Source organism: Emydura macquarii, unplaced genomic scaffold, assembly GCF_026122565.2.
Source record: "Emydura macquarii macquarii isolate MOO-44397 ecotype Brisbane River unplaced genomic scaffold, CSIRO-AGI_Emac_v2 contig_1644, whole genome shotgun sequence".
NCBI classification, from domain to species: Eukaryota; Metazoa; Chordata; order Testudines; family Chelidae; genus Emydura; species Emydura macquarii.
In genome coordinates, this window is record NW_027131781.1 from 22,320,296 (window position 1) to 22,346,080 (window position 25,785).

General features: G+C 40.4%; 1 long non-coding RNA gene across 3 annotated transcripts in view; it reads right to left on the reverse strand.

Moving 5' to 3' along the window:
* LOC137158194 (uncharacterized) overlaps nucleotides 1-25,785 on the reverse strand; it is a 249,113-nt gene that overhangs the window by 208,650 nt on the left and 14,678 nt on the right. The window contains exon 1 of one of the 3 annotated variants that reach the window (XR_010921323.1): nucleotides 22,919-23,351. The exons of the other annotated variants lie outside the window; for them this stretch is intronic. This is a non-coding gene — a long non-coding RNA (uncharacterized lncRNA). Of the gene's footprint in view, nucleotides 1-22,918; nucleotides 23,352-25,785 lie in introns of those variants that run through there. 3 annotated transcript variants of the gene reach the window in all.

Below are 25,785 nucleotides of genomic sequence, written 5' to 3' on the forward strand. Positions count from 1 at the left end.
GGGCATTGGAGGAGTCCCAGAGTAACTATTTACCAGTATACATACTCTCACAGTGTCCGAAGCTATTTTACATTCTTTGTCAGTCTATTCATATTATTTCCCCTAGGGCATGTTACTTGCCGTCCTAACTCATTTGACATGATCTAATATAATTTGACACATAGACCATCCTTATCACTTAGCATCAGAGGCTAAAAAACTATATCCCGTGAGATACTGTAGCTAGTATTAATTTTAATAAGAGACATAATGGACAGACTCAGATTTTGAGAGTGAAAAATCCCATATAGCTGTATTCTATTTTCTCCCTAGCCTGATCTAGGGTGACTGTACCGTGACACTGAATCATTCAGAAATAATTTGGACTATACTGCCATCTCAAATAGTCCAATACACCACAAAGTATAATTTTATTTGGCATCGACAAAAAAACCTCTGTAGCTGAGCAGTATGAGCATTAGTGACCCCAATCAACAAACCAGACTCATTTTCCAATATATTTAGTAAATCTAAAAAATGTAGCTAAGTGTTTCCATTTTTCCAGTATTAAAATACTAGACTTTTTTTTAACTCCACAGGAACACACAAAACCTTTCGCATGACAGGTTTTGGTGTTCATGGACGAGTACATGTAGGAGTAAAATGGGCTTAGATCCACCAGAACTTCAGCCATCTTCTCACCCCACACACACACACACACACACACACACACACCAGCCAACCAAATCCTTCCCCCAGAACCCCATTCCCCCCAGCTCCCGTAGCAGGCATCAGGGTGTAAAAAGCTTTTAAATACCAGCCAGTGTGCAGAAACAAAACCACAGATACCCAAAGGGGAACCCAGAACCCTGCTCCCATATTTACACGGGACCATCAACCTGCATGAACTCAGGTGTCATAAAGTACATAAAGTGGAGGAGACCGAATGGCACCATGAACCTCTGAACCATCTGTTTAAAGTTCATTCCATTTGCACACTTGCAGGATAAACTATAGACAGGCCCTCTGACAGCAATTCTGGGCCCCAGGGCAGAACAGTCAATGGCCCCTCTAGAAAGGGATTGCTAAGGTCAGAGTGCACTTCGGCTGGAAGTTTTTACTTATTTATTATGTGCCATGCAGGTTCCTGGGAGGATGAGGAGGTGGTATCTGCTGCTCAGCTACCCAGGTCCCTTGGTCTCCCCAGGGAGATTACTGATGAACCTGGCAGCTGAGTAGCAGATACCGCCTCCTCAGCTGCCCAGGAACCTGCCTGGCATATAATGAATAAGCGTGGCTCAGGGGATGGGTGGAGAGCATGAGCAGTGGGGGCTTCAGGGGAAGGGGTGTGTGTGGAGGAAAGGCTCTATCCTCCCATCCACCTGGGCCCTTTTAAATCACTGGGCTCCTGGGCAAATGATATTTTCTGTTTTACTACCTATCCCTTTCCTAATAGTTCCCAACATTTTGTTAGCTTTTTGATTGCCACTGCACATTGACCAGATGTTTTCAGAGAACTATCCACAATGACACCACTCAGAAATTTTGGAAACAGCTAATTTTGACACCATCATTTTGTATGTATAGTTGGGATAACGTTTTCCAATTAATCTGCACTTATCAACATTGAATATCTGGCATTTTGTCACCCAGTAATCCAGTGTGATGAGATCCATTTGTACCTATTCACAGTCAGCTTTGAACTTAACTATTCTGAGTAATTTTGTACGGTCTTCAAGTTTTGCCATCTCACTGTTCATCCCCTTTTCCAGATCATTTATGAATATATTGATCAGCACAGGTCATAGTCCAGATTCTTAGGAGACCCCGCTATTTACTTCTCTACATTGTGAAAACTGACCATTTATTTCTACAATTTGTTTCCTATCTTTTAACCAGCTACAAATCCATGAAAGGACCTTCCCTCTTATCCCATGACTGCTTAGTTTGCTTAAGAGCCTTTGGTAAGGGACCTAGTCAAATGCTTTCTGGAAGTCCAAGTACGCTATCAACTGGGTCACCCTTGTCCACCTGCTTGTTCACTCTCTCTCAGTGGGACACAGTACTAATTTCTTGGGGTAATTCAACATTAATGGATGCATATTTCAGCAGGAACCCAAGCACAGGGCTCAAAAGTCAAGTTAGTGTTGTTGGAGTAACTAACTTCTTGAATTTCCTGACTTTTAAGAGCTCAGTCTCATAACCTGCATGTTGCATCACTCCATTTAGGACTCAGAACACATTTGGGACCTGTAAGGATACAGCTACATTGCCCACAGCAGTGAGCCTCTGAAGCTAGGTTGACAATGTGGGGTTCGCTCTACTGTGCTAAAAACAGCCATGTAGCTTAGGCTAGAGCTTCAGGGGTTTATGGAAAAATAAAGCCCGTCAGACTAACTTGGTAACAAAACAGAGGGTGACAAATCTTACTTGACAGTGAGGTGTGCACTCAAAAATGATCTGGTTCTTAATGTCACAGACTGAACAGGAAGCTAGTCCTTTGACATAAAGCATTAGCAAGCAAAAAGGGATCAAAGGCTGCAGCAGCATTAAAGATAAAAAGGTTATTTCTTCTCAGCATAAGATGCCAAATGTTGAGCTGGGCCCTCCCTGGCCTCACTCTCATCCTCCCATGGATTCACCATAGCACCAGTCGATGCAGCCTTTTAATTACCATTATAATTCCCATGCAGCAAACTAGTGAATATAAAATCAAAATACTCAAAAGTAGGGAGTTGAAAGTTCAGTCATAATTTTGCCCCAATGGTTATGCTGTCAAGGTGACTGGCAAAGAATTTTTTTATAGTAGGCTCTGTGTGTGTGCGTGTGTTTTAAATTCTTTTGTGTTTGTCCTTTTACCTTGGAAATACCAAGAATGTCAATTTGCTTTTCCCAGGTTTTGCTGGAGAACCTGTAGGTCATTTCAAAAACATCTGCTATGGGTTCTCAATGAATCCTTAAATGTTTCCTTTACCCAAAAGGTTTTGTTATGTTTTTATTCACTGAAATTAAATGTGTGAGGTTTTTATAATCATACTATTAAATTCTAAACAGTCTGACTAAAAATCCTCTTCTCTTTGCTCGTGATATCATCATTTCACCAGATCCCCAATTTTCATAGAGTCTTCCATTCAACAAAGAAAAACAAATGTATTTGTTTGAATCTTCTTTATACATCAGAAAGAAGCAAAACAAGTCATATGCCTTTTTTTCTCCTTTGCAGGTCATCTATAAGTTATAGTTTTCCTTTATATCATTATATGCTTGTAATTAGTAAGTACAAACTGGAATTTCTTGTAAAGTAAGTTATACCACTATGTACGCATGGCTTGATTTTCAGAGGTGCCGAGTACTCACAACTCACAGTAATGTCACTTCTAAAAATCAAGCAACCATCTTCAAATTTGTCTTGATTTGTTAAGCCACATTTGAACAAAATCAAGTTAATCATGGTTGAATTGTAAAAATTTCTGAACACATCAGTACTGCATTTTTTAAATAGATGTAAGCAATCAGAACAGATGAATTTACATAAATCTTTTAAAAATATATTCATCTCTTTCTAAAGACCAAGCATGGAAAATTTTAGCCAAAAAATGTTTTGATAGATAAACTTATGACCAAGTCAAAATAGGAAGTAGGAGCTTCTAAGACAAGTTGCATTTCAACCTTCAATAGAGCTAAATAGTTACACCCTGATATAAACACACTAAGGGGTCAAAAAACATACTAGGAGGTTCAGAACTTCTCCCCGGCACCAGAGCCTTCTATTCATAAGATCTGCACAACAATAGCTCTCATATTAATCACTTTTCAGGAGACAAGGATGAGATAAGGATGAGAGGGGCTGGTTTCATGGTTTCACTGATTTACCAGTTTGCAAGATGTGCCTATAACTTCCCTTATACTACCTAATACCAGTGATAATCTTCGGTGCCCACGGCTCCAAATTAAACTGTTGGGAAAACAAGCCTGCCACATCAAATACGCCCCCGTGTTTTCTGTTCTTGCTGAAATCATGTTTGCAGCTTTATCAGCTACTGTCAGATCTTCATTAGCTAACTGTCAGACAAAGCAGCAAAAACTTTGAGGTGCTATATTGATTTAAAATGTTTTATGTTATATTAAGCACTGCACAGAAGACAAATCACTCTTTCTTGGCAAGGTTGCCTTTTCCAGTCTGAGTTGCCATACAGGAATAAGTCTGAGGCATCTGAGAAAAAATTAAAAGCTTTTTCCCCCCCATTAAGGACCCCAAATTCTGTAGCTCTCATATAGCTTAGGGCCCAGTTTACTAAATATAGAATACACACGCAAATGCAGCCTTCATCATCTTGGGTTTTCTTCTAGCCATGGAAAATCAGGGTTGGTATTGTGCATCCTATGAGAATATGAAATCCATATGCAATGCAGCAATAGGAAAGGCAGTGGACACAGAATTTCAAAATAGATTTTGTGGATTCATGTTAAAATTGTGTGTTAAAATTAAAAGAAAAAAGATTTCCAAGTGAATTTACTGCTGGTTAAAGATGCTGAGCTGCGTTCACTTACAGAACAAATACAGAAAGCACAGCTGGGGCACTGCAAACTTCCTCAACTATCCCAGTCATAAGCTCCCTTCCTTACCTGAAATCAACCATATTTAAGGGTAAGGATAGCTAATTTACTACAGTTCAGAGCTGTCCTTTGGCATTAGCAGAAGACATTTGATTTTCCTTTATTCCTTTGGCAAACACCTAACCTAGGAGAGATGCATGAGACACTGGCTGGATTGGGGGGGCCTTGAGGTGTATTCAGGAGCTCTGATTACTGCCTTCTACACCAATCTCACGTTGGTGGTGTCACACTGGCTGGATGGGGGGGGGGGGGGGCGGGCATTTATTATATTATTTAACATCAATATGTCTAAATCATAGTAATTCATGTGACACATGCCATGTCAGGTACTGTTAGAAAGGCTATGATGTGCTAAGAAAGATGATAATGTTTATGTTCATGTGTTATATGTGTAATGGAAGTTATGGACATGTTTGATATACCTGTATTTCAAATTGTTCTGTGTCTGGGCCACACCCCAAACAGGATGGCTGCAGTGATAGCCTGCTTAATGGCCCATTAAGACATTCACAGGTGCAAGGGGCCAGGGAGAGAAGCCAGGGATATACCTGATGAGTCACCAGGACTTACTCATGTGACTCTGGACTCCATTTTGTTCCTGTAAAATTCCACAAGCAGCATGGCAAAGAAAAGGACATAAAAGGCAGCTGCCTGGGATCCATTTTATCTTCAGTCACCAGTCTACCTCTGGATCAATTCATCTACAACTGAATTGAACTGAACCTGTGAAACAAAGGATTGAGACTCATCCAGGTACTGGATGTATACCAGAGGGACTATACAAGCCTGCAAACTTCACAATTCTTCTGGTAACCTGATATATGTATGGACTTTCAAATCATTTGTATGTGTCTGATTGCTTTAATCCTTTAACATTTCTCTTATAGTTTGTTTGTTTCTTTTTATAGTAAACCTTTAGTTTTAGTTACTAAGGGATTGGCTGGCAGCGTGGTATTTTGGGTAAGATCCAAACTTATATTGATCTGGTACTGTGGCTGACCCTTTAGTAAAGAGTGTAGAGTTTTATATAACTTATCTCTTTACTGGACCTAGTGGCTGACTGGGAGCCAGAGACTGAAATTCAGTAAAGGGGGCTGTGTATGTCTTTCTTTTGGCTTCTTGATAACCAGTGTGGGGAATCAGAAGCACTGTTTGTGGCTGGTTGGGAAGTCTGACTTCAGGGTCACCCACCAGTGCTGGGAGAATCTGCTCTCCTTTTACAGCCTGCCCTGACCTTGGCATTTTCAGGTGGCTACCCTAGGCACTGACAGGTCACAATGGTCTTGTTTAAGTGCTGTCAGTAATTTAGTAGCAGGTTACACAGAATAATTCAGAGGTTAATTGCCAGTACATTTAAAAGTTTAATATTCTCAACCCAGTCACTTGAAGTTTTATGGTAATATTTTGCACTTACCTAAAGTTTCATTTCAGGATCTCAAAAAACTTTACAAACATTAGCATGTTATTCCTCTGATAGGAAGGTCTCATCCTCATTTTACAGATAACCTAAATGACTTACCCAAGAGCATACAACTGGTCAATGGAAAAAGAGGGTTGAAAATAGAATCCAGATCATCCAAGTTTGAACACTATGAACTCACTGCATTATTGCTTCACCATTAGTAAATACAATTTAAAACACTTTTTTGCTGCTTAAATCTATTAATTGATTAAAAATGAACAAAAAGAATTATTGCATTCTTCAGTTTTTATATTACAGACTGTATTTAAACTATTCAATATCTTTTCATTTGGAATCCAGAATTTAAATCTTCCCTCTTGCTCAGTTATGAATAATAAAATTCTCATTGCTTGTTTCCTATCAAGAATTTATAGTAACTTCTGAAATAAAACCATTAAAAACATAAATGTTCACTCGAAGGGGATTCATCTTTGACACAGAGAAATTTTCCATTAATGTGTTCAAAAAATTTTAACTTGATTTTGTCAAAGTCATTTACAGATATATGAAGTTTGGGAAGTATACTCAATGGTCCTGATTCTGCTCCCAATGGCTTCAGTGGAGGAAGGAAAAACAATGTTTGTATAGCACACAGATACAAAGGACCAAAAAAAAGGCAGAGCTAGTAGCAGGCTACAGCACTGAGCTCAGCAAAGCAGAAACACACAGCCACCTCTGCCAAAATCCTGAGAGGTGCTCGGAACCTGCAGCACCCACTAAGCTCCAGCCAGAACTGCAGACGCTCAAGACCTCTCAGGATTTCAGTCTGTGTCTTACTGAAAATTGGTCTTTTTTTTTTTGCCCCAGTATTTTGCATGATACATTAGCAGTGAGACATTTTACATCAAGATTTGTTTCCTTGGAACAAGAGACCGAAAATGCCATAATTAAGACAACTTTGTTATGATCAATAGGAGTTTTCAATGTATTCCTCAGAATGAAAAAAAAATGATTTATCAAATGGATGTCAAATTTCTTACACATTATTTTCTTTTCTCCCTTTCTTCCCCCTCCCCCAAAAAGTAGTACTTCCATACGGCAATTATAAATTAGTGAGAAAAGTTTACAGGGAGAGAAGAAAAGTAGTACAAGGTGGTATCATTCTGACCAACAAGGGGCTAGTGAATTAAACAAATAAGCAAAAGAAGGAGTCTGCTTGCTGAAACATGTTTCTGAAAGGCAGAAAGCAAGGAAAATTACTGCAAAAGCAAGGAAAATTACTAAAGGAGAACTTGGTGCTGCAGTAGGTCACAGTGAAATACTGCATTAGATTAGCATGGTTTGTCCAAGAGCCATCAAGTTAATTGTTACTTGATGTATCAGTGCCTAAACCTGGTCTTGTTACCTCTTCTATTTCTGCATAGAGCACACACAGCGGTGGGGGAGCGGGGGTAATACTGTAATTAAAAGACCTCCTCTGAAGTCAGAGCATTTAGGAAAGGGCACTAAAGAAAGGTTTTCCAAGGAATTCCCATGAGCATTTCCCGCGCTATAAGTTTTCAGAGCCAAATCATCATGACTAGCCACAAATAATGCAACAACTTTAACATTAAAGCATTTGAAAGATACTTTGCTGAAACCCTTTCATTCAAGATCATCCACCTGTCGAAGTTAAACTTGGTCTGCCATAAATCTGGCCACAGTGCACTGCATTAATACAAATTACATTATTCATGACTGCCACAAGCTACATTTTAGAAATATTAGGGATCATCATAATCTTCTGAAAACTCCATAGTCTATTCTGTTTTAGAGCCTGCAGTGGAAGAGTTTTTAAAAAAAAAAAAAAAAAAAAAAAAAAAAAGGCATTTTCATTCCTCGGTCATTCAATCAATCCAAAATAAAACATGCATCATTGTTCTTTGATTACATTTACTTTTATCTTTTGCTCCCTATTCTGAAGTAATAAGATTAGATTCCTAACTGGTGGCATTAGTTTTGATTACTGAGTACTACAAGATTCTTTAGTAAAAATATTTTTAGCAAAAGTAATTTGGCAAAATTGCATACTAATATGCACAATTTGTATTGTGTCTGAAGCTTAGGAGTTCCCTGGAGTGCAAAGTAAGAAAAGTTTATTGATACAATAACTTAGAAATGTACATTTCTAACCGACACTTATTACAGCTGCAAAGTACAGTATCTATTATGTTAAAGTTGGCCAATTGTGTTGGTCCGTTAACATCTCACCCAAAGGCTCCAATTACTTTTAAGGGGAAACGTTGACATCACTTAGGTCTGTAGTATAAGGATGTATTCTGATCTTTTTGGAGTGGAGAGAGAGATCTGGAAAGAATTCAAGGTTGTGAAAGGTTTGAATATGGAAAAACTTGCAAGTGAAACACATTTAGCTGTAGCTTCTACAAGGTCTTTGTTGGTGCAGGGTGTTGAATAGACGGCAGGGCCTGGGGCAACACAACACTTTTATAGAATGGTTCAACTAGTCTGTCCCTACCACCTTTTAGATATTCTATAGGATTGTTTTATAATCATACAGACATGAACAGACTGCGCTGCACTTGTTACTACTCGAGAGTAAATGCAAAATAATGCATCCCTGCAGGACTCTGAACCACAGACTGAACTCATTTTTAGATGCACTGCTCTCTAGAATGGAGGCATCTAAGAAAAACAGATATTTCCCATGCTTCAGCATTATTCTGATACTGATTTTTTAGATTGTTTGCCTTCCAAGCACTGCCATGCCTATCTGTCCCCACAGCAAACACTATTCATGGTCTTTGTAGACGGATGTTAAAATTATTCCACCATTGGCAGAGTCCCATTTAGCCAAATTCATCCAGGTTATAATTTTTGGTCTCTTGTTCCACGACTCATAAGCTCAAAAGCTTGTCTTTCTAACCAACAGAAGATGGTCCAATACAAGATATTACTTCACCCACCTCATCTCTTTCATAACCTCAATCCATTTGGCTAATAGTGGAAGGTAGGAATTATTTAGAGGGGACCAAAGGGGATAACTAGGAATAAGGCTGTGAAACTCAGAAAGAGAAAGCTTAGGCTGAATATCAAGAAAAACTTTCTACCTATGAAGTAGTCTCCCAAAGGCAGTGGTGAGAGTCCCATTGCTAGGGACATTTAGACAAAACATGAGAAAGCATCCCACAGCACAGTCATGCCCTACCAGGAGATTGAACTAGGATGGCTTAATAGGTATTTTTCCCTTGTCTATTTTCTGTGTTTATATGATCTCTGAAGTGGGACTGTCTGAAATGCCTTTTGAACAATCTAAAGCAGAGCTTCCCAAACTCTGGTCCGTGAGCAACGGCTGGACTCCAGAATACCTGCTGGTCATCTGAAGAGAGATAACTAGTCGGGTAGTGTTGGCTCCTCCTCTGTTTCCAGCTGCTAAACTGCATTAAAAGGTAGTTCAAATAGACATTAAATAGATTCCTACGTACTACTTTTCCATGTAACAAACTGCTGTAATTACCACAATAGATCAGATGTTCTTGAAAGCTTTCATAAAGCATAATAAAGCCTCTGAATTTACCCGCTGTATCATGACAGGAATGTTACTAAAGAACCTTAGCAGGTTATTTATTCAGGAGTTCTTGTACCTGGGACTATGCCGGCAGTCCATAAAATTGTGCTTTTTTAGATGTGCTTCTCATATTTTCCTCAAGATAAGTTTCAAGATTTTCCCTATAAGTTCTATTAAACTCATTAACCTCAATTCAATCCTGTGCAGGTCCAACAGATCTATTCCCTTGAATTTCTACTGCATGCTAGAGCTTCACAGGCGAGCAATGCATAGTGCACTCAGACACTGCGTGGCCTAGAAGAATCCTGGATTTGAACTGAGCAGTCTGAGAAACCAGCTAGCTGCAGTAGATCTCAAGACCTTCAAGGATTTAAAGTGGGGTCATAGACAAGGAGGAGATGGACTATATCAGAATCTCTAAGGGTGCCTTTTTGGGGGCGTAAAGGGTGAGCTGCAGAAAGAGAAGGAACAAGACAATCAAGTGACATGTTTGAGGTCACGGAGAAGTACGAAAGCTTAACAGGACTTCTAAATAGCTCGTAGTTAGTTCAGGACAGGTTTGAGGTTATTTCTTCAGAACCTTCTCATTCATCCTTAACAAGTGACATTTGTTTTAAGTGTGAAATGTCCATTTCTTGATACTAACAACCAATGTCCCCATACTAGTCAAAATACTTGTTTAATGGATGTTTTTATTCCACTAAACTGCAATACATCCGGGAGTCCAAAAAGTAAATATCTGTGTAAACAGAACCCAAGTTTAGTCCATTAGCAACACAACTGCCAAAGCTACAATTGGCAAATTAAGGGACTAGTCAAATAGTAACACAGTGTAACAGCTTTTAGGTACATTAATATCAGGTATGTTAAGTCTCATTTGAAGCACTGGGACTCCATCATGCAGAAATTTTGACAGCAGCTAGCAACAAATGAGCTAAATTCAAAATAAACGGTTTCCCATTGCTGTGATTCTATCCTCAGACACTTCTGGACAGGACTGTTGCTGGTGTAGGAATGCTGGACTTTGGTTCACAAGTTCATGGAGGGCCAGTATGAACTCCCTCTTTTCAACATGCATTTCATAGTAACAAAGTTTTTTATTCCCTCAAAGAAAAGGCTTCTAGGCAAAAAGAACCGTAATAATATTAAATAATCAACTATGCATAGGTGTGGTCCTCTGTTGGTAAATATGACTTTTCCCAAGCAGTAGCAAAGTGTAAAAATAGCATACACCACCATGTATTAGGGTGTGGGGGGGGGAGAGTTGTGATTTGTTAACTCCCGAATCCTTTTCATGTAGTCTATGGCAATGCTCAGCTCATTATTCCAAAGGATTTCCCAGCTATAAATGTAAAGATCCAGTCAGCACAAAAGTCAACCCTAAGTCAACTCTAAGAAAAACTGTAGCACAAAAGCAAGTTTGAATAGTATTTGAAACTTATATTAGAACTAAGCAGAAAGCTATCTGCAAAAAATAGCTATTGCTACTTCAGCTCCTATGCACTTTAAAATTCAACTAACTATATTTATGTGATCTATACATGTGATCACTGATCAAGGCGTTGTGGGTGAAAAGAGAGCGAGATCACCAAGTTAGGAGCAGTTATGTATACATTTCTGTTTCATAATTCTTGCTTCAGAAGAAGCTAGAGGAATTGAAACCCAGGAGAACTATTGTTCTATGTGAAATAATTAAAAACCAGCAGAAATCTAGTGAGACCCTAACACCATCCCAATGCCAGAAGACAAGGGGCTTCCCAGTATCCAGCAGTGAGCTTCAGCTGACCTGCCAATTCAGAGTACCCTAATTCACAGTTGTCAATCTGTATCTAAAAGGTGTCATAGGAGGTATATGGGAACTGGTAACATGCTGGTCATCAACGTTATTGCATGGTATATGCATGGGTGATGTGTGAAAAATGATAAATGTGTGCTGGAAATATGTTCTTACCAAGTGTTTGGCAGGTAGGACTTAAATCATCTTGCCCTAGACAAAAGAACATGATCCTACCTGCTTGAAGGCATCTCCAATGTAAATAAGCATGCAGACAGTGGAAGTACATTTATATAAAGGTAAACAAAGCCATCAATTGAGCAAGAGGGGAGGGAGTTAATTGGCTATCACAATGTGGGGGGGTGGGAAGAGACAGCAAAAATTAACATGGCATCAGCTCCCTGGTGGCACAGCAAGCCGAGCCTAGACCAGGGCCTCCTGACTTCAAGGCTATAAGCAGACAGCCATTTTGGCATCCTTCACCTGAGGAGACAAAAAAACCAAGCAGGTTGGGCTCTGTATTGGATCCTGGCTAGGGACTGGCAAGCCATGCTGGAAGAATGGCTGTGGTGAGAAAGCACTTAGAACCAAAGGCTCTAGTTTAAGTTAGGTTTTAGTCTTAGAAGAGTATTTTTACTTTGGTTTGCTTGTAACCATTTCTATCTTAATCCCTTCTACTCGGAACCCATTAAACATCTACTCTTTGTTAAGAAACAACCTTGTTTTATTACACAACTCTCTCAGTGCAGTGTTTCAAACCGAAGAGAAAATTCCCAGCTGGTGCAGTCTACTGTCTCTTTAAAGGCGTAGCTAACTTGATAAGTGAGAGGGGCTGAGCACTGCAGAGGAGACTGCAGGAAACTCAGGACTGGAAAGGCTGTTGGTGTCTCCCTGCAAGGAGTAACCAGGCTGGTGAAAGCCAGCGTGTGATCCTTATGCTTGTAGGCTGACTACAGGTCTCTGAGCTAAAGCAGCAGCAAAGCATTAAGGCACCCAGGATTCGGGGGCAGGCGATGACACAACACTTACTGGTCAGGGCAAACCCCCGAAGAGTCACATCTAGCTACCTTTCTCTTTCTACTGTTCAGCAGACCAAACGTGATCATTGATCACACTTCCAGATGAACTACACACAGCCAGCCGCAGGGAAACACAAAAGGGATGCAGAAAACCAGTTTTACAACGAGTTTATGGATTAGAAAAAAAAGTCTTTCACTCTGTCAACTAGAGCAAAAGTGATGGTGAACTACAGTGTCTGCACCTCTAATTTGGTGCTCTGCTACGGGAATTCCCAACTTGTTTTACAGCCAGCGTGTTATTTAACCCAGACGGTCTGGTTACATTGTCACCAGATGGAATTTACTATATTAAAATCCTCTTCAATTAAACAGGAGTAGCTGATGCTTGCTGAGCTGGTCTCCCACATCAAGGAGCATCAGGCACCACAACTGCACATTTCAGCCTAAATTTAATTTAAACCTAAATTTAATTGCCATTTAATTAGCTAAATGAACTAATACACTTAATCAAAACAAGGCTATCAAGAGAACACATGCATATAGCCGGATGAACTAGGGCCTCCTGGGCACTTACTGAAGGGGGTACTATTTGCGCTAGTCCAATTAAGGATGTCAGCAATTCTATTAAAGAAACCTATTTACAGAGGTTTATAAACTAACTAACTAACTAACAGAAGTTGGCTCCCAGCTGCAATTTGACATAAAAGATTGTACCAAAAAGGAGGAGGATGAGGCTTGGGTTTTTAAACAAAACTGGAAAATCCTGTTTAACTTCAACACCGCAGTGAAAAACTGCAAATGCATTGAAACAGCCCAGGATGTTGTGCTTTTGGACTTTTCTTTATTAGATTAGAAACAGAACAGAGATCCCGAGTTTTTGTGAGTATAGATTCTACGATACATTTTGTTAAAGTAAAGATGTTAATGCTGGCGATGTGGCCAAATTCCCATTTTAAAAAGTTATATTCTGCTCATCTAAATTACCCACCGTTTCGTTTGGATACAGTATTCACCTCCTGCTCCAAACTGCTGTGCTCCATCCCAGAAACAGCTGCTCAGTGTTGGGTTAAATTATGCCTGTGTCCCCCTTACTTTACAGGCAGAGACATAGTATGGAATGATTCCTTGGTATCAAGCTTCCACACTCAGGGAGGAATATAGCACTGAGTAGTAGGCAGCAGCCCAGCACACAGCAACTGCCACTCACTGGGAACAAAACATGAGTTCTGGGGAGCACGAGGACAGGAAGGAAGAGTCTGTGAGGGAAAAAACCAACAAAAAACCAAGGTTTTGTGGAGTCCCAAAATGATGGTGGATCTGAAATGCTTAAAGTGAAAACCCATCCCTGCTCACAGAATGTTGTGAAGTTTATTTAGTCAAAATCTGTATGAGCAAATGGAAAAGTCACAGAGGAAAGGCAGCACAGAAATGCCAAGGATTTCTTTGAAAGTGAATTTGCTGCTCATGAAAGTTGTTCAGCTTGAAACCCTGTAGAACGTCTTCTCTTTCTCCACAATATACAAGCAGAATTAACACCTACAGCGCAAACTTTGCCACACCACCCAATCATCCGCCTCAGCCCTGACCTCAAAAGGGCCAACCCTAGGGGTTCAGAGTACTCATCCTGGGCATCTCTGCTACAACTATCAACAGGCATATCAAGCCACGATGTCTAAGGGACACATGTATTTTCAATAAGCCGCTCACAAGGGTATCTTTGCATCATCTAGGTGATACGGATAACTGCCCCTAAAGAATAGAGCGAGACCACTCACTCATTCCACACAGGCTGTGACTCAGCTATCAGATGACAAAGACTTGCTGTCGCTAGCAAACAGGCTGGCTTTGAACTGGCCACCTAGCTGCAAAAAGCTCTGGATCCTTTTCTGGATCCTCTGAGTTACCCAATCTTTTCCAGGTGCAGAAATTCAAGAACTGATTCATTTTGCATAACGTAGACCAAGTAAGCGCTTTTGCACTGGTGAAATAAAGCCATGCAGCGCTGTGAATCATTGATCTGCAATTCAGTTAATAGCCAGCTCATATTTACTACTAAGAGCTTGAGGATATAAAATGGAAGTTAAGGATAGTGATTGTGGCAGATTGGGAAATCTATCTATACATGAATTCTATTGGATATTGTGCCAGATTGCCAACTCCATTTTGAATGTAGAGCTTGTCCACCTTCTCTGGTGTCTTTTTACCTCCATGTTGGATTGAAATTCCAAGGTATGGTAACATCCTGCTAACAATGGAGGGTCATTAAACCTTGATGATCCCCTATTCACGTGGAAGTCCCTTTGGATGAGAAGCTAGCAACTGCCCAGGGCAAACCAGAATTCCAGTGGTGAAGTAACTAAGCAACTGAGGACTTAGTGGGAGATCAAGGAGTCACATACCAAAGGGGACTGGAGGTTATAAAAGAAAGGGTCTCTCACCAACCATTTGAAAGTGAAGGAAAAGAGACCGGAAGCAGAAAACGGTCTTCAGGAGTGAAAGGAGACTCCATGTTCCAGGAGAAAGGCCATGAGCAGCAGGAAAGGGGGAGAAGGAACTCGGACACCTACGCCCAAAGAATGCGATAGAATGAGGAAACTCAGGCAGGGAAATGCACATATGCTATTGTTTTGTCTAGCTATGTATATTTCCTGCATTATCTTGCATATTTTATGTCCTCCAACTATCAGGTGCCCCTGAAGGTGTAAACTGCAAGACAGAGTAACCACAAGGCTGGAGCTCTGGGAAAAGGTATGATTAAACTATTGGTGTTCTTGAGGGTCAGCACTGGTCCTGGGGGCCAAGGGCTATTGGACTGGGAGGTCCTACTTCCATGAAGTGGTAGCACATATAGAGTCTGTACCAAGGAAGTATGCCAGAGAGGCTGGATCTAGAGATGGTGGTTGGAAGCTACTGAGACCCAGGGAAGCTTAAAAGCACACAGGTCCAGCATGTTGGGCTCCAAACACAGCAGCCTGGTGAGTATCCATCTGGGGGATCCTGACCAGGGCTGTGACAGGGATCAAGAAGGATTAGCTAACATGCTGGGAATCTTTGTATTTTCTTGCTCTTGTATTCACCGCTCCGGTTGTGCCCATGGAAACTTGGGCTCTGCTGGGACTTGTAACTTATTCATTCTCTTAACAGCTCATCTCATTTTAATCAGTCAAAACTTCCTTGGCAGGGCATACGTTAATTTAACAGATAAAAATCAAACCAATTGGTATTGTCTTCACAGAAATCAGCTTCACAGGTAAAACCAATTTTGCTTTTCTCAAGTCTCCCATAATTTAGAATATAAATTAATGACTGCAATATCCAAGGAAACCCACACCAAGTAGGACACAGGATCAACAGGAGCTAAGAAAAGAGGACCTAATTAGAGAATTGCACTCAGAGCCCTGCTGCTGGATAAAACATCCATGGATGTCTCTGCGTCTTTCCCAATACAGTAAGTAAGCATGTCAACTGATTTTCAGGTTTCAGCCTGAAAAATTTCATTAAGGGAAATAGTCATTTCCTTGGTGAAAGAAAGTATGTATCAAGGCCAGTGAGGCCTAGAACCTCAGGTACAGAATTATCCTCAGCCATGTAAGTTTGCTTGATGAAAATCAATGGCACTATGAAATAGGAAACTCTTTAGCTTGTCTTGCACTCTCTTTAATGAAACAAATAAGCAAAATAGCTTTCTTTCGAATATGCTGAGTTTCAGGAAACAGACCATCTAGTTCCAGAACACATCGATTGAACAGCAGGTTCACCGAGGACTAGTGGGATTGGTCCAAAAGAAGGCCAAAAAACTATGAACTGATCGCTGTGAAAGGTGAAATTCACATGAAGGATAAAACCACACAGGCCCCTTCAAGTAGTGATGGAAGTCTGGGCACTAATCTAGAAGACGTAAAACGATTTTCAACATTCATTCAAGAGCAGGGTAGACAGTGGTTTTCTATAGCGAGTGTTAGAAACGGTATAGCTGCTGGTGTAGATGGAACAGAACAATTTACCACCTCTGTGAGAGTTGGAGGACCATAGTTTACTGCAGTTGTCAAACACAAATGATTTACCTCCTATACAGGAAATCTTAGTATTTCAATACTGCATCTATAGGAAAGAGAGAGAGAGTTCAGCTCTAAAAATCCGGATCTCTTTTCCAGGGATAGAAGCAAGCTGTCTGCATACTGTATCCAATATTGTCTAAACATCCTTCCATTTGGTGCTCTTAAAATCTCCAAATTTAACAACTGTATAATTTACCCTATATTGTCATAGGACAGGAGGCTTTAGTTTATCCAAGTTCAGATTTAAATGCTGCCCATCAGTGATAGAAACTATTCAATTTCCCCACGTACTTATAAAACTGAAATGTTTACTAAAGTTATTGGTTGGGGATTTGGACAAAGAGCTAATAAAATGTGGTACAGTGTTTCTAATCGGTCCCTTCATGCCAGAGATATGATAGTTACTAATTTCCATTTTAATGCACAACCAGTAACTCTGCTCAATCTTTGTAACACAATTCAACTTTTATGAAACATTTATTTTTCCTATTATAATTTTACAGAAATTCAGAAAACTGGGTAAACATGCATCCATAGTGCTTCTAGAGTCCTACAGCTCTCATCTAAGACAATACAGTGCCCTCTGCAGGCTGTCTATTTGTACTACTTCCCTATTGCATGCAAAGCTCAGAATTTGTCAAGAATACTGAAATGGCTTCACAGTAACTGACTAATTTCCAAGTTCTGTACTCTTTGGAATAACAATAAAAAGAAACTGTAGAAAGCAAGAACTAAACATGTACTTCTACAATATCTCAAAGTAAAGAAGTCATTTTATCTCACACACACACACACACACACACACACACACACACACACACACACACACAGAGTACCAACCATTATTACAATTGCCTGTTTTCAAAGTGATATTTAGTTTCATTTGTCTCAAATAGCGGAAATGAAACAATTAACAATACATAGTTTCATATGATTCATTACTTAGCCAGACAATGGAATTGAATTAAAGCTTTGGCAAAGCAGAGACTGTCTTTTTGTTCTCAGTTTGTACACTGCCTAACAAAACGGGGTCCTGGTCCATGAAGGAGCTCCCTGGCACCGCACTACAAATAATAAAATACATTTACTACAAAAAGAACCTATACTTTCAAATTTTCTTACTAGCTTTGTTTTCTTACAGCATTGCCACTTGGTTTAAATATTGTTACAACATTTTATTATTTGTAGAGGAAGACCATCGTGAACTACAACAAGCATTAAAAAAATAGAGCAGAGAGTTAAATCACACACGGCTTATCTTTTACTTACAGTAATATTTGGAAATGCATGGAAAAAATACTTGAGAACCAACCAGAAATTTAGAAGTAGCAAAGTATACATTTAGATTTAGCATCTTCTTTTGCATACTCCTCAATACAATGGAAGAGACAGAAAGACAATGTGGATTTAGCTACAATACAAAAATGAAGCATTCACAGAATGTTAAGTCAACATAATTTCTTTCAAAGGTTTTACCAAGATAAATCAAGTTCTGCTCAGTTACATACTTTTAACACTGAAATATTTCCAGAGTTGCAGGTATCTGAATACAATTCTGCCCCGCAAGTAGAATTATGCCTCTGACAGGAGTTACTTTTCTTCTGGACATTTAAAACCCAACAAGGAAAACAGATTCTTCTATTTAACAAAGCAGAGAAAAGGGTAAATTGTATTATGATTTTTCTTCTATTGTTCAGTGTGGCTCGGAGTAGTGAATACAATGCTAACAAGAGGAAATGGCCTCACTTAAAAGAGCTGGTGAGGAACTCACTGGACTGTTAATGTTGATTTTTCAATAAGACTTGGAACACTGGGGTAGTTCCAGAAGACTGGAAGAAAGCTAAATATGTGCCAATATTTTAAAAGGGTAAATGGACTCAGCCAGATAATTATAGGCCTGTTGGTCTGACATCAATCTCGGGCAAGATAATAGAATAGCTGATACAGGACTCAATTAATAAAGAATTAAAGGAGGGTAATATAATTAATACCAATCATAGCTTAGTCTCAACCTAAACTAAACAGAAAGTGATGACAGAGAAAATCAAACAGAAGAGCAAATGTCAGCTGGCACATCAGACATAACCATGCCAGAAAAATGCTGATGACCTATACAGCCAAATGGAATCAATATCCCAAGTAAGGTGCAGCTAGAATGAACACAGGATAACACCTCATGAGAACATCACCACATTGTGTGTCCACAGACAAGGTAAACAGATGCACTTCTGGAGTACATATGGTGCTTTTTGACTATTTCAACATTTACACAGCAAGACACCCCTGACATTTTGGCCATCCAGCTTTTTTCTCCCAAGAGAAGACAAACGGCTGGAATACTGTCAACACCTCACAGCTGAAAGTACTGAAAATGTTCACATGGCTGAATTTTACTGTAATTTACAAGGACTGTGCAGAGCAGCAGCATGTTTTCACTGGTTAAGAACAACACAACAGCATCTTACATGTCTGCATTTGGTTGTGTTTATTTCATAATCTGCAATGGGACAGGATTCCTCACTTACGTGGTCTTGTTACAGGGCTTAAGTAAAGAAGTTTTAAGGAGTACTGCACAAGCCTTCCAGTAGGTTGCCCACAGTCAATGCCCCTTTTCCTGTGTCGTACACATTGCACTTCTACAAGAGCTGGGATCCCTTGCCACATAATGGAAGAGTGGCAGTAAATCCTATGGCATCGTGCAGCAGTGATAATACCGTATAAAACTATTCTAATAAACTTGCAATTCCGAGCCAGGCAAAACCAGGGACAGGCACTGCCAGAAAGGAGGCAAACAATGTCTTGAGGGAAGAAAGAGGGCACAGCCATCCTCAGGCTCCCAGGCCACATTAGACTCCTGCGTGATGGCTGTGCAGAACTCCTATGCCCCATCGCACTAAAGCTCCACTCTGGCAGAGCTTAGGAGCTCCAGATCACAATCAACTCTTTCCACTACCTCCGAGATAGGCTTCTGCCATTTATTGTGTTTTACTCTCCCGGTGCTGCTGGAGGCCCCCTGCTGCCCCCAGCAATGACAATTTCTCTTCTGTGGAGCTGCTAAAATGATGGGTGGACAAGCCAGGGAAATTTAAGATGGCCAAATTTCCAGGCTTATGATCCAGGGAAAGGATGCACAATAGCATAATCTCAACATAAACAGGGCCTTGCTAGTTGTTCTGAGCATTGAGACTCCATCATCTGCTAAATGACTGAGCTTCAGGTTAGCTGGACCTCAAGTTTGGAAGATGACCTTTGGGTGTAGGATCTCTGAGCTTCAAGGACTGTCTGCTCGCAGTGGGGGGAGCTGCAAAATGAAGGGTGCTTGTCTCAGGGAAAGAAAGCAGACAACCAAGAATAGGGGCATTTTGGAATCATCAAGCCCTTCCCTGCTCATGCAACAGGCCACAGAAAAGCAGATAAAGGAGCCACCAACCCTGAAATCAAGTACAAGCATCAATGGTACTGCCTCGAAAAGCAGAAGCTGTCAGAGAAGGGGAGCGGAAGAAAGGATACAACTAATCTCTTCAGTCCCAACTATCCAAAAGAGCCAAGACTGGGCATGACAGATACAGGAAGAGTCTGGGTGCAAGTTTTAGTAGATCAAGGTCCTTAGTGTTCTTAATCCACCTAGCAGTGGATTTTCAGTGTGAGAGCATGGCCATAAAGTCTTGATTGGCGCACCTAAGCACTGCCAAAAATAACGTATTCAGCTCTAACACGGAATACACACCAGGTTAGATAAAGACACAATGCAGGGATGCTACTGATGAGAATTGCATCGTTCTTATATGCAGCATAAAAATAGAAAAGTGAGTGATGTTTCATTCAAATGTACCCAATGTAAAGTGACATGTTTTGACTTTGGATATTCATTAAGCAAGAGATTAGCCATTATGTAAATGAAAACTTTGACACAGTTCTGTGTCTGTTCCATGCTGCCACTCTTGCTGTGCAGGCCACAGAGTTTTAGTAGATTTCAGAGTTTGTATCCATCCCCTACAATTACAGTTTGCTAACCCAACAGCTCCAGGAGTGGGGTCCCCCAAGGATTCCTGTCCTGTTACAAGAGATTCAAGGTTTAAACAACTTCTCTAGTTTTCAGGTTGTTTTTTAGAGGGAAGGCAGACACAGATATCCCTGCTTTCCTTCAGAGCAGGCTAATTGATTTTTTCTTAGAACAGCAAAGACTGAGCCAAGCGGCTCTAGGTCCCTGGCTTTTACTTTGTAAGTTAATATTAAAAAGAATGGTCTTCTCCTCTAAGTTTTCAAAATCTGGGCACAGCAGCTCAGCTATGCACTGGGGAACTGTGTGATTATGCTCCCACAAAAGTTTGTGTGTGTATAACTAGGAACACAACATGCAATTTACCAAGAGAGCTGCTCAAAGTAGATTTCTCCATTTCTGCTGATTAATATCCCCAACCAAGTCCCCGGCCACAGAAAGAATTGCAAAAAAGACTACTAGGATGCAGTCACCAAAACTATGAATAGTCAAGGCTCCAAGGGCAGGTTCCATCAGGCATTATCCAAGAAAAACAATGAAAAGTGGAGCTCTGTCCATTAATACTGTAAACAAACAAATCAGCACACTAAATGTATATTTTGCATTCTTAATTTCCTAATGAACCACAAATGAATGTTATTTTTGTGTGCATAGTTTTGATCAAATCATAAGTGTGTCACTGTCACACGTGTGCTGGGGAGGAGAACTTTAGCTGCACCTTGATCACACTGCATTACAGCCATAAGGAAGATGTTGTTGTTACCAATAGATCCATCTCTGCACTTGGATGAAAATACAGGACTCTCTTTAAAATGAATGGGAGCTGCATACATGGATAATGGTTTGGCCCATTCTTTCTATGGCACTTCTTTTAAGTGCCTCTACTTGATCCATCTCCTTTAAGTGGAAATTTGATGACAACCCTGTCTCCTTTACCTAACTGGGAAGATTTCTTACCAAAATAAGCCCACAAAAAGATTTCCCTATCCCCAGCCTCCACAGTATCATATCTGTCCATCTCCATCAGTCCAGGTCTTCACACTGGCACCCATCACTGTTACATCCTCCTCTCCTTTCCACAAAAGAGAAAGTAAATGCAGACATAATGAAATGCAAAATTAAGAGCCTGATGGCCAAACAAATACAAGTCTGGCCTCTTATAACAATGGTTGGATTTACTTGCAACAGATAGTTTATATTTCCCTATTAACAGCAAATTTCACTGAAGGATCTTCTGAGAGTAGCGCCCTTTGGAGCTAAGCAAATGATGAGGATGAGGAAACTGAGACCTAATGGCAATTAAGATATTTTTCCAACTTCACAGCACACATACATCAAGGTGGCATGCCGCAAAGAGGATGCTAGAATCTTTATTTCCGGTTTCATGCTCTAGCCTCTGGACAATGTTTAATCGGCTAGTCATTTACCCCACACACCTTATAAGCAGTGTTGTCTACAATGTAATCTTAGCATCATGCAAGTTGCCAGAGTCCTGTTTTCTGCCGCCACAGGCCACTGCTCACTTTTCTTAAGCGTTTTCCATTCCACTCACCTTTGATTCTCTTTTGCACTCTACAGTGGTTTTCAACCTTTCTTCATTTGCAGACCCCTAAAAAATTTTTGAATGGAGGTGCCCTTTGGAAGTCTGAGGCAGTCTGCAGACGCCCAGGGGTCCATGAACCATAGGTTGAAAACCACTGCTCTAGAATAGATGATGACAAAATGTGCTCACGATGAAAGACATATGGTCTGCTCATGATTCCTCTAGCACAAAGGTGCCTCAAGTGGATCACAGGGAACATTGAGGGTCTTCATCAAACTCTAAGGCCAAGGCTTTAGGACAGAATAATAAACTTATCAAATTTTTGTGCTATTAAAAAAAGCCTTTGAGTGACACCTACTTGAATTCTCTTTAGTGGCTTCAAAACTCAGCCTAATTGTACAGTGGCCTGTCATGCAAGCAGTTTGTTTAGGGCTACATTTCCTGACATTACAGGGATGGCTACACAATACAGTTGTGCATCATGCAAAGGCTGCGGTTACAACATCCAGAGCACTAAAAAAAAACTTCAATTAACACATTATAGGGACCTTAGAAGTCAGCCATTTAGTTTTACTGCTCATGGGACACCATCAGCTCACATTACACACTTCAAGCCAACAAATCTTTATCTAACGTTATAAAGTAACGCTGAGAGCCTACAACTGAAAGGACCTGGATGGGGGAAAAAGCTGAACACAGGCTGATGTGCACTGAAGTAAACAGGACTCTGCACAGGTACATGCGTCTGCCCTTGCAAATCCAATTGAAAGCCTGAAGCCAGTTTGTAACCCTTTGATGAATACAGGTACAGGCCTGTATCACCGGGCACACTTGAACAGCTGAGAAGACTACTTAAGCATCAGATTTTTAAAATACAGCCCTGGGCATATTTTTATTCTGACCACAGATGTTGATCTCAACCAGTTTATATTATGTGATTGTGACAGGGGTGTCCACTCACCATGAGGATGGCACCTTCTGGTCATTCTGGAGAGTAGCTCACCAGATCAACGCCCCTTCCCATGGTGGCACGCCGTCTCTCCACCTTTCTCTCTGGGTCTGCAGCCCCTCTGTTGCTCCATGAGCTGCTGCTGTCTTTTCATGACTTGGTCCCAGCCAGGTCACTATACGTGTCTCCCCCGTCCAGGGTTCCAAAGCCTTCTTCAATGATCCGGGGCAGTCTTCCTGTTCACTGCCTCACAATGCTACTCCCGCAGTGGGTGGCAGGGGAACCTGGCCTGCCTTCTATTCTGGGTTCCAGCTCAGGGTCCCTCTAGCCAGCAGTCACAGTCTGTTCCCTTCTCCATCTTCCTGCCTTTCCCAAGTCCTGTCCTACCTTCCAGGCTTGGCTTCCCTGGGTTTGCCAGCCCAAATGCACCTCCTTTCTCCCAGGGAGTGACTTTCCCCACAGCTCCCTTCTGCTGCCAGTTTCCTGCCTATATAGTCCCAGCCCAGCTCATTTCTCCTCAGCTGGGCTGCCTCATTCAATCAGGGGATTGCTTACCCACCTGATTCCCCTCAACTGTGGCATGTTGAGTTAATTAGCCCTCTCCTCACTCTGCATTAACCCTTTCTGAGCAAGAGTGGGGTAAACATCCTATCTCAGTGCTGTAGAAATACAGAGAGCAAAGCAGACGTCAAGTCCATCTCAAGGACAGTTCCCTCCATATTATGAATGACTCTTTCAACACTGACATTCCCATGTACCCAAATGTCTCCACCCCCAAAAAAAGCTCAACTAAATCAACCCACCAAATGCACAAGCAGAGTTTTTAACCCAAAAAAGGTCAGAACCAGAGATTCCAGGAAGTCAGCTAAGGATTTTATTATTGCCATTGATTTTATCTGGAGATAACCAGGTAACTCTGGTGATGGGCAGCGGAATAAAACCCTAAAATAGATAGATTAGATATGGAAAAGTTTAAATACTCTATCCTCCATTGCAGTGATACTTGCAACAGACACACCAGATACAGGTGTGAAAAAGTGGTGTTTTCTTTAATTATTCACTGGCAGAGATGTTCCTTTCCAATATATGAAATCTGTAAATCAGTTCCCTCTTCAAAAAAGAAAAGAACCCAGGATTAATTAGGTAAATTCTTTCATTTGTCTAACAGATTACAGGACCAACTCTTATTTTAGTGAAAGGAGAGATTCCATTGGGAGCTGAATTGGACCCTCTAAAATCCAGCTGCATTAGAGAGATAATTAGGTATGTTGATATCAAGTTTGTATTTAAAGTAGGCTTGTGCTTTTATTCAGTGATTTCACTTGGCACTGAGCTGCCCCAGTGACAAGGCTATTACAAATCTCACAGTGCCGAACAAATAATTTCAGAAAAATAAATGAAATGTTGATAGTAATGGAATATGATGGATCAATTTCTGAAAGCCTGAAAAACCACACAAATTATTCAGATCCACTTATTGATGGGTTGGTTACAAAGCAATAAACAAGGCAAACTGAGCTGACAAACGATTGTGGTAAGCTAATAAAGTTACTCAGCGCACTGATATATGAGGGAATGCACAAAATTTCATTTGTGTTCGCTACATTCAGGTGAAATCAGCAATCTTGAATTACAGTGCTAGTACATCACTGCCTTTGCACTAAATGGCAATTTTTTGGACAAAAACTTGTGTTAGGAATTCTTTAAAAAGATAGCCATGTAATGACAATTACACAGCAAGACTTCTTACATGGAAGTCCAAGAAACCAAACAGTTTCCTTAAGACAGAGAAGCATGTGACATTCACTAATAAATCTAAGTAAGTTTCACCTATTTTCAGGCATGACAGTGAAACTGGCCAATCTTCACACAAACTTTTCACATAAATCTTTTTCCTGCCTAAGTTTTAGAAACAGCAAAAGGATTTAGCATAATGATCAGCCTAAACCATTCAATTTTATTGTGAGGATTTAGCTGTAGAATATTTTCAACTCACTTGTTACATAGTTAATTCAAAGCTATTTTCCATTTCCAGATGCTCTACTACACCAGAAACACAAGGAGTGGAAAGGGGGGGGGGGGAGAGGGGGGTGTGAGGAATAAAAAAAAAAAAATATAAGTGGATGAATATGATATCCACATAAAAAAAACTATTTATTCAACAGACAAGGATTCCATCCATAGCATGAGAGGATGTAAAGAAAAAAGTGAAAGTGAGTTGTGCTAGACTAGCACAGTACCATGCAAAATACTTTCAGAACCCTAAAGTATAAACAGGCATCAAACTACGCTGCACAGATTCAATTGTCCTGTGAATAACAAAATTTTTTTTTTCCTCTTCCTGCAATTTGACATAATTCATACCCAATCTCAGCACCCAGCTGCCCTCTGGTGTTTGTTTTGATTTTTCAGTCTCTCAGTGCTGAATGCACGGACATGGAAATACAGCCTAAAACTGCATTTTAGCCGGTACAGTGCCCTATATTTGCTGAGGTAGTTCAGAAGCTGGGCACCACCACTCCAGCACCACCTAGAGCCTGGCCTTACAGCTAACTTGTCTTTATAAACATGCCTGATATCCTGCTAGCATTCTTCAGCTTTCAGTCCTAGTCGCTTTTTCCTAGAAACTCTTCTTGGCTGTTATCCAAGAGGATGCTAGCAGCACACACAGCACAGACTAAAATGAAAGGGAACTCTTCGAATTTCCATTATAAATCCATATTCAGAAGGATTTACAAAGCACGTTTTATTTTGTGTTAAGAACTTTTGTCAACTTTGTGTCTCTTACACATACATTTTCTTTTTCACAAAAATCTCACTGAGTAATTGAATAAGCTTTTTAGTTTGAGATCAGCACACACAAAAAAGCTTGCGTATCT